This window comes from Phalaenopsis equestris, unplaced genomic scaffold, assembly GCF_001263595.1.
Source record: "Phalaenopsis equestris unplaced genomic scaffold, ASM126359v1 Scaffold000094, whole genome shotgun sequence".
NCBI classification, from domain to species: Eukaryota; Viridiplantae; Streptophyta; class Magnoliopsida; order Asparagales; family Orchidaceae; genus Phalaenopsis; species Phalaenopsis equestris.
Genome location: NW_018164536.1, coordinates 6922332 through 6930584, shown reverse-complemented (window position 1 = coordinate 6930584; position 8253 = coordinate 6922332). Strand labels below are relative to the sequence as shown.

General features: G+C 32.1%; 1 protein-coding gene across 2 annotated transcripts in view; it reads right to left on the bottom strand.

Annotated features, from left to right (window-relative positions):
- Nucleotides 1-7712, bottom strand: part of LOC110020366 (60S ribosomal protein L13-1-like) — a 14886-nt gene extending 7174 nt beyond the window's left edge. Inside the window, exon 1 of one of the 2 annotated variants that reach the window (XM_020718445.1) lies at nucleotides 7514-7712. The gene's annotated coding sequence lies outside the window, so the exon portion shown is untranslated. Of the gene's footprint in view, nucleotides 1-7486 lie in introns of both variants that reach the window. The other variant, XM_020718444.1, reaches the window with a different exon arrangement.
- Nucleotides 7713-8253: the final 541 nt, after the last annotated feature.

The window sequence follows — 8253 nt, the reverse complement described above, 5'->3', positions numbered from 1 at the left end:
AAAAAAAAAAATTCAGCAATATTAAGCAGCACAAAAAGAAAATCAAATTTTATGTTGTTCGATTCGAAGAAGTTTAGATCCCCGAGGAATGATATAGAGGATCTAATCTAGTAAAACAAATCGCAGACATAATATACAATAAATTAACATTCAGCCTTCCCAAACTCAAGAACACTCTTGCTTCAAAAAGAAAAAAGAAAAAGAATCCTCGGGTCAATCAAGACATAACGGAGAACAATTTAAGAGAGAATAAAGTAAAAAAATATCAAATAAAATTGAGTTGGCCTTCTCATTAATCATTATCATGTTTTCTTTACTTGTGGCTTCAAGCATCTTAGAACATTCATGAGAGCCTTCACAACTATACATTTTGGAACTTAAAAGCTCAAAATTCTTCGAGCCATCAAACTTCTTGGTGTCAAACTTCATGTCATTATATTACCTATAACCCTCAACTCCAATAGAAGTTGTTAATATAATAAAAGAATAACTCTAACTCAATGCCATGGTATTCAATATAACCCATGATCAAATATAATGAACAGCCTAATACTTGCTAAAAAGATCAAGAACCACAATATTTAGGAAAAAAAAACAAAATCTATATTGTTTGACTAAAGCCCATGTCAAGCTCTGTAAATGCAAAATGAAGACGTGAGACGTGCTTGAAAGAGGTGAGAAATAGTCCTTTGAGACGGATCAAAGCATAAGCCTATTAAAAATCATAAAATTAAAAATATTTTATAAATGTGAAATAAGGCAGAGACATTGAATTAGTTTATTATCATAAACATATAAACAATAAATCTCAATATTAAATATTGATACAAAATAAAATTTTGAAATGAGATTCCAGATTAACATTCATTTAAGATTTAAATACATGTGAATCATAATTATTACATATGCAATAATTTTATCATCTAATTTTATCTCATTTTCATATTTCAAGTATTCTTTAATAATTGTTTCTTTTCTTCTTACAATCTATATCAACTAACATTAAACTCATATAATTTAAATAAAATAATAGATTAATAACACACTCAATTAATTACCTTTTGCTTTTTTTTAAGTATTGTATCCATTATATGAGATAAAAGTATAATATAATATAATATATATTAAACATATAATATAATATAATATACACTTTTTACTAAAGCCACCAAGCTTACTACTCAGATATAAAATGTATAAGCCTCACTAGCTATAATGAGACTTAAGTTTCGAAGTGTGTTTTATACAACCCAATTCAACAACACCTCAAACGCCTTTTAAAACAAGGGCCCATGTAGATATAGGAAAAAATTTGCGTACATAAGACGTACGCAGAGCTGCGTACGTCTGTAACCTGCAAACAGGTTACAGAGAGGATTTCAGGAGGTTATAACCGCATTATACCCCCTGTAACCTCCCTGTAACCTACCTATATATGAAAACAGAAGCGCGGAACTTACTCGAAGGTACAGGTAGGTTACAAAGAGGTACGTACGCAGCTCTGCGTACGTCTTATGTATGCAATTTTTTTCCGTAGATATAAAAGAAGAAATTTAGTTTACGCACTAGAGGCGCACCTTTGCGCAATCGCAGAGGAGTATGCCTCACACGATCTATGTGTAGAGTACGCCTCAAATTGATAAGGCGCACAACAAGGCGGGCTTTATCTCAAATTCAATGAGGTGCCCGCCTCATATATTAAATAGATTTCAATTTAGGTGTTTGCATGTATTTGTTTGTTTCATTCGAGCCCACGCTTCTTGTCTCTCGCAAGCTCCTGTCATCCCTCTCCCTCTTATGCTCGCACTCAGAATGATGCTTACTACACCATACAACATCGCTGATGTTGTAGCTACATGATCCTCCTGCCATTGAAACTTCGATTTATTTCCAATTCTCTCCCTATTTTTCTCTCTCATCAATTCCTTCTAACTAGTTCATAAGAAACTCAAAGCTATCCTAGGCTTTTTTATGCATAAACTTATATAGCCATCTACAATATAGTTATCTAATTCATAATGTTTAAAATTGCGCACTAGAGGCGCACCTTTGCGCAATCGCAGAGGAGTATGCCTCACACGATCTGCGTGTAGATTACGCCTCAAAATTGATAAGGCGCACAACAAGGCGGGCTTTATCTCAAATTCAATGAGGTGCCCGCCTGATATACTAAATAGATATCAATTTAGGTGTTTGCATGGTATTCGTTTGTTTCATTCAAGCCCACGCTTCTTGTCTCTTGCAAAGCTCCTGTCATCCCTCTCCCTCTTATGCTCGCACTCGGAATGCCATTTGCTACACCATACAACATCGCTGATGTTGTAGCTGCATGATCCTCCTGACATTGGCATCATCGTAACCACATGCTATTTCGGCTACAACTTACTGTTGCACCTGCTGCTGTCACACGACCACTTCTCTTGCCTCCTCTTGTTGCTCTCTGCACCGCTGCCATTGGTGCCGCCATAGCCACCTGTTGCCTATCTATAGCTTGCATTTGCATTTGTTTCCGCAACGCCACTGCCTCTCTCACCTCCACCTCTTGTTTCTCTTGACACCGCCGCCCACTGCACCCTCTATTGCAACCACCTAACACCTAGCACCATCTCTTGCTGCACCTACACTTTTTCTTGTCACCACCATTATTTTCACTTCCTACTGCCCTCGACACTATTGCAACTACCTCCTCCCACCATTGATTGTTGTTGTCACAGTAGTAGTTGTCATGCCACTCCCTCCTCCTCAAGTATCTTCTTCAAGTTTCATAAAGCTAAAGTCCTCTATAACTACAAACATTATGTATTTATTTTATTTTAAGATTTAACTTCCAAGCTTCCAATTCGTTTGAATTTAAAACAAAATCTTTATTCTAAGATTTTCATGTTTTGTGTGAAATGGTTAGAGGGAAAAAATTCACATGGAGCATTTGAAAAGATACAATAAGCATAGCGTGCAAGTTGATAATGGAGGCAATGATAAAACGTGTTTATCTAAAATAAAATTACTATAATAAAGTAGTTAAAATATGTGTTAAGAGAATGAACACCTCTCTTGTTCGCAAAAAAATATTACATGTGTGTTAAAGTGTCAACAAAGAAAAAATTCAATCTTATAAGAAAAGTCGATGATGTCAAAGAATCTTGCACAACAACTATTTGATGATAGAGTTAATGTCGGCCCTTACCACAGGAGTGAGTGTGGTGTCATGGATTCCTTATCATCTCTATAAACAATGTCTAATAGAGGTACATGAAATCCTTTATATCAATATATAAGAAATGAGGAGAACAACAAGAGTCATGGAGAGGGCGCAACTATAGCTTAAAAAATGCCTCTAGAGTATGTTAGAGATGCACGCAAATGTGCTTGCATGAATATTGGGAGATTTGCTTATGAGAATTTATTCCATTTAACGTGCAATATCTCTTTTAATATTTTTCAAATTTATTAGTGCTTATGATCAAGGCTTGAAACTCTCATCTATGTAAAACTTGAGGACACGTTTTGAAAGAGGAGCTGAGTAATACATAGAAAAACATAAATGTGATTAAAAGAACCTAGAGTCAGACTGGAATAACAATTATGTTTGATAAGTAATTAGGCATAAAATAATAGAAGCTTGATTAACATTCTAATCAATAATCCATATAAATTTTTTTTTTTTTTTGAAATATGTAGAAGCTTATGATCACCTGAAAGATGCAGAATATATTTTTTGACTGTTTGATGGAAGAATTAAAGAAATTGGAGAGAATTGGATAGTTCAGATTATGACAGATAATACAAGGGCTTATATGACAGTTGAAAATAAATTGATGGAGAAGAAAAAATATTTATACTGGACAAATTGTGTTGCACATTATATAAACTTGATACTAAACAAGATTAGTGAATTGTCCCAACAAAAAAATGCCTTGACTAGATCCAAGAAAATTAATAAATTTATTTACAATCATTTTTGGGTATTGTCTTTAAAAAAAAGCTTTATGACTAAAAAATTTCTTGGTCCTGCTACAATATGATTTGTTATAGCCTATTTTTAACTCTGCACAGTATGTTGGAAGCTAGGAAGCTAGGAAGCTATTGGAAACAATTTTTATTTCCACTACTTCGCTTAGTTGTGCATGGGCTAAAAAATTTGAGAGAAAAGTGGATAGAAAATTATTTTGATCTAATGTCACATATGCAATCACAACCACTAGGTCATTAATAAAAGTCTTGATAATGGTGGATATAGAGAAGAAACCAGCAATGAGTTTTATTTACAATGTAATGGATGAAACCAAGGAGTTGATAGATCATAACATAGGAGGAGAAAATGACACTGATGAAGAGATTTGGAATATCATTAATGAAAAATAGGAGTTGCAGTTCCATCATCATTTACATGCAATTTCAATATGCTGAGAACAACTCTATAAATCCTGATATCGAGATGGGACTATATCATCATATGAATAAATTAACTGCTGGCCCAAATAATAGAACTGTTGATATGCAACCTATTCCATTTAGGAATAAGCAAAATTTCTTTAAGCTACAACAAACAAAAGACGTTGCAAAACTACCTCCTGGAAAAAATTTTAATATTTAATCTGTTTATTGAAATAATAATTGAGTATCTAAGCACTAACTTTTTAATTTATAGTTATATAACTTTCATTCAAATATAATTGAAAGATGGATCCAGTTTAGTGATGGTACTCAAGAGCTTCAATATTTGATATTAAAACAGTAGAATTTACATGCTCGTCACCTAAATGTGAGCATAACTGGAGCACATAGAATCAATTTCACACAAAAAAAGAGAAACATTCTGACGATTTTAAGGATAAATTTCTTGGGGTATATCATGTTTATAACAAGAAGTTGAATGATAAAAGTTTAAAGAAAAGAGGTTTGAGGATAAAGAGGATCCTCTATTATGTGATGACGTCATCAGATGATAAGTGATTTGTAGATGAAGATAATATGGTCACCACAACTGAGTTACAAGAAGTAGGTCTATCATTGAATTTTTTATGGAAATAGGAACAAGGGTAGTACATCAAACACTAGATAATAAGAGATAAAAAAATATAAGATGTTTTTAAAATTTTAAGCATTTGAAGTTGTTTTAAATGTTAATTTTCAGCTTTTTTATTGATTAATCTTTTATTACCTAATAGGTAAAAGAAAGATGATTGAGGTTAAACAAGAAGGGAAAACTTATACTCATCTGCCGAAGAGATACGAGAGAAATGTATACATTATAATGATGATTCTAATAAAGTTCCCTTAAGTGATGAGTGCGTTGAGGGCTTTTAATCATTTTTTATCTACATATTTATATCTTATGGATGTTTTTGTGTTAGACAATATAGGTGAAAATATTTTATGCTAAACTTATCTAATGTCTTACTTTGACATTTTATACAGTTTATCAATTTTTATCATGTTATAATGTTAATATATCTTCCTTTCATATATTTATAAATTATGAAGCTAGTATATATATTTTAACACATTATTTTAACTAAATAATTTTAAATGGTGAGATTTATGCCTCAAGCAGTCTAAACGCTTATGTCTCCTCTCACGAATGAAAACTGTCTCAATACTCAATTGCACAATTTTAAATATTAAATTTATGTAAAATCATCGAACCAATTTTTATATTTGCAACAAAAAATCTTAATATATAATTTGCCATATCATTGATATATAAATACTAAGTCAAAACCTAATAAAACACCTAACATATTTTAAACATTAACACAAAAAGCTTGAAAATATCTTATCATGTGATTCATACATGATATCAAGTCAGACCTAACACACTAATAAGAAACTCATCATCACCACTTACTATACATGTATGGTGAGAATTGACAACACAATACATACTCGAAAATACAAAACATGAAAAGATGCATAATATCTTAAGCTCTTATAAGAATTTTGTTATAATTAAGGGTTAAGTAAATGTTTATAAAAGAAATATTATATTAAGCTCTAAGAACTGACAAAAAACATCCTCTTCCACATAACATTTGCTTTACAAGAAATTTTTGTTCTTGTAAATGTAAGGTATCTCAAAAAAAAAAAAGAGAGCATAAGTGTGAAAAGTTCAATGCAACAAATTTAAAAACTAAAATAAAATACTTATTGGATTGCATACTGTTAATTCTTATTCCTAAACAAATAAGTTGTTTTATCAGAGTCAAGCTTTTACATGTTACATCAGCAACATTGTATTAGTATTTTCACAGGAAAAGCATCTTTTATGGAAAATTTATTGATCTTTTAAAATCCTTGAAGAGAATCTCTAAAAATCAGATGCGGAATCTACAGTTTAGTTTTTTAGATTGCAATGTTTCTGAGATGTAAGTAATATAAGGACATCAATATTATTATGATGCAATTTGTAACTTCGGTTTGCTGTTATATATCTAGAAGCTGCAAAACAGATACCAACAGAGTAGGAGTTATCATTTAAATATTAAATATTGAAATAAATAAACAAATTAAACATCCAACATCTTGCTATTAATAAAATGTTATATAGCATGTTTCAATAAATCAAACAGCTCATTAATATAAGAAACTCATTTCATTTTCCAGGCACTGAAATTTCAAACATAATTTAAACAGTACCATAAAAAATATCAGTCTTAAAACTTGCAGGTTTGAAAGAAGAAGAAAAAGCATAAAATTTCCTCCTAAATCATATGAAACAGTTGCTTATATTTCTTTTATAAGTAATAAAAATAGTACCCCAACTTCTGTTTGGAACGATCGTAGTTCGGTAACATTGACTTCATCCTTTCAAGAACAAAATCCAACAACAGTTTTCCTAAAGCTACCATAATCTATCAAAACCATACTCTATCTAACCGATCTGATTCTGAAAAATTTTCTCACCACATAATTTCTTAAAAACAGCCCGAAATTTAAAGGCAATCAAAAGTGTTGTCAATGCCTTTATAATAACGCTTTGAATTTTTTTTTTAAAATGCAAACTTAATCTCTTCATAGTCATGTCCCTGCAGCTTTTCAAAAAGGTGATAGAAGGAGATTGTAAATTTGTGACCCAGGAAACAACTTCTTAGAAAACTATGAATCATAAATATATAATTACTTTTCAAAAAAATCTGACAACACCTTCTGGCGCACCGCAATTTAACAGGCTATGTTGAACAAAATAGTTTTCTGTCACAAAAAATTTCTAAAAATCAGCAAGAATGCAGCTCCTAAACAGAACTGTGGTGATAGTTTGAAACTCAAAGCACACAGAATGCTGTCCCAAATAGAACCTAAATCGGTCAGTGATTCTTCCCAAATCATAAACTTCTAGACCGCACGTATACAAGCAGAAATCGGCATGCAGCTTAACAAATCACAAACCTATTCAAATTAGTAAATCGGTCCATACAAAATAGCAAGAAATGTTCACCATATCGGATGAAAGGAATCAAAAGAAACTAGAAAGATGCATTGGAAAAACCTTAAGGAAGGAGAACGGTGAGTTTACAGGATTCCAACGCCGAGTTAGTGTTGTAACTCTCGTCTTCCTGTGTGTATAGAACCCGGGAGACGCTGCGGCCGGAGCCTGATTTCTGATCTATGGAAGGCTTACCGGAAGCCTGATTAAACGGCAATGGTTAGGCCGATTGTCTTCTACCACCGCTTGTCAGGAGGAGTCGGATCATTCCTTAAAATATACGATTTTCTTAATTTCGTGAGTCCGCTTTTCGCACTTTAAGGCCAATTGTAAAATACTATTATTTATATTAAAATATTATTTAAATATACTTAACATATTTTTATTCTATTTTAAATTAATAATTTTATCTGATTATAAATCTTTATAGACTTATACTCAATTAATTCTTTAAAAATACTACTCATTAATTAATTAATTATATATATATATATATATATAAAAAAAAGATTGATTGACGGTCCAACTGATCGAGGGGCGGGCCCCTTTTCAGCATTGTGCTATTCAAATCTTCTTGAAAGTGCTGGGATTCAAACTCCCGACCCGAGGGTCTTACGCCAAGGCTGGTACCAATGAGTCGGGGCTCATGAGTGTGGGCGCACACAGATATATATATATAATTTAATTGTTTCGAACCAAAACGAGTCAAAAAAAATTGTTTGTTTGACTCGTTGACTTAACGAACGAATCAAACACAAGCTTTTTAACGAGTCGAACACGGCAAACACGAGTTGTTTGCAAACGAGCCGTTTCAATAGCCCTAATTGCAT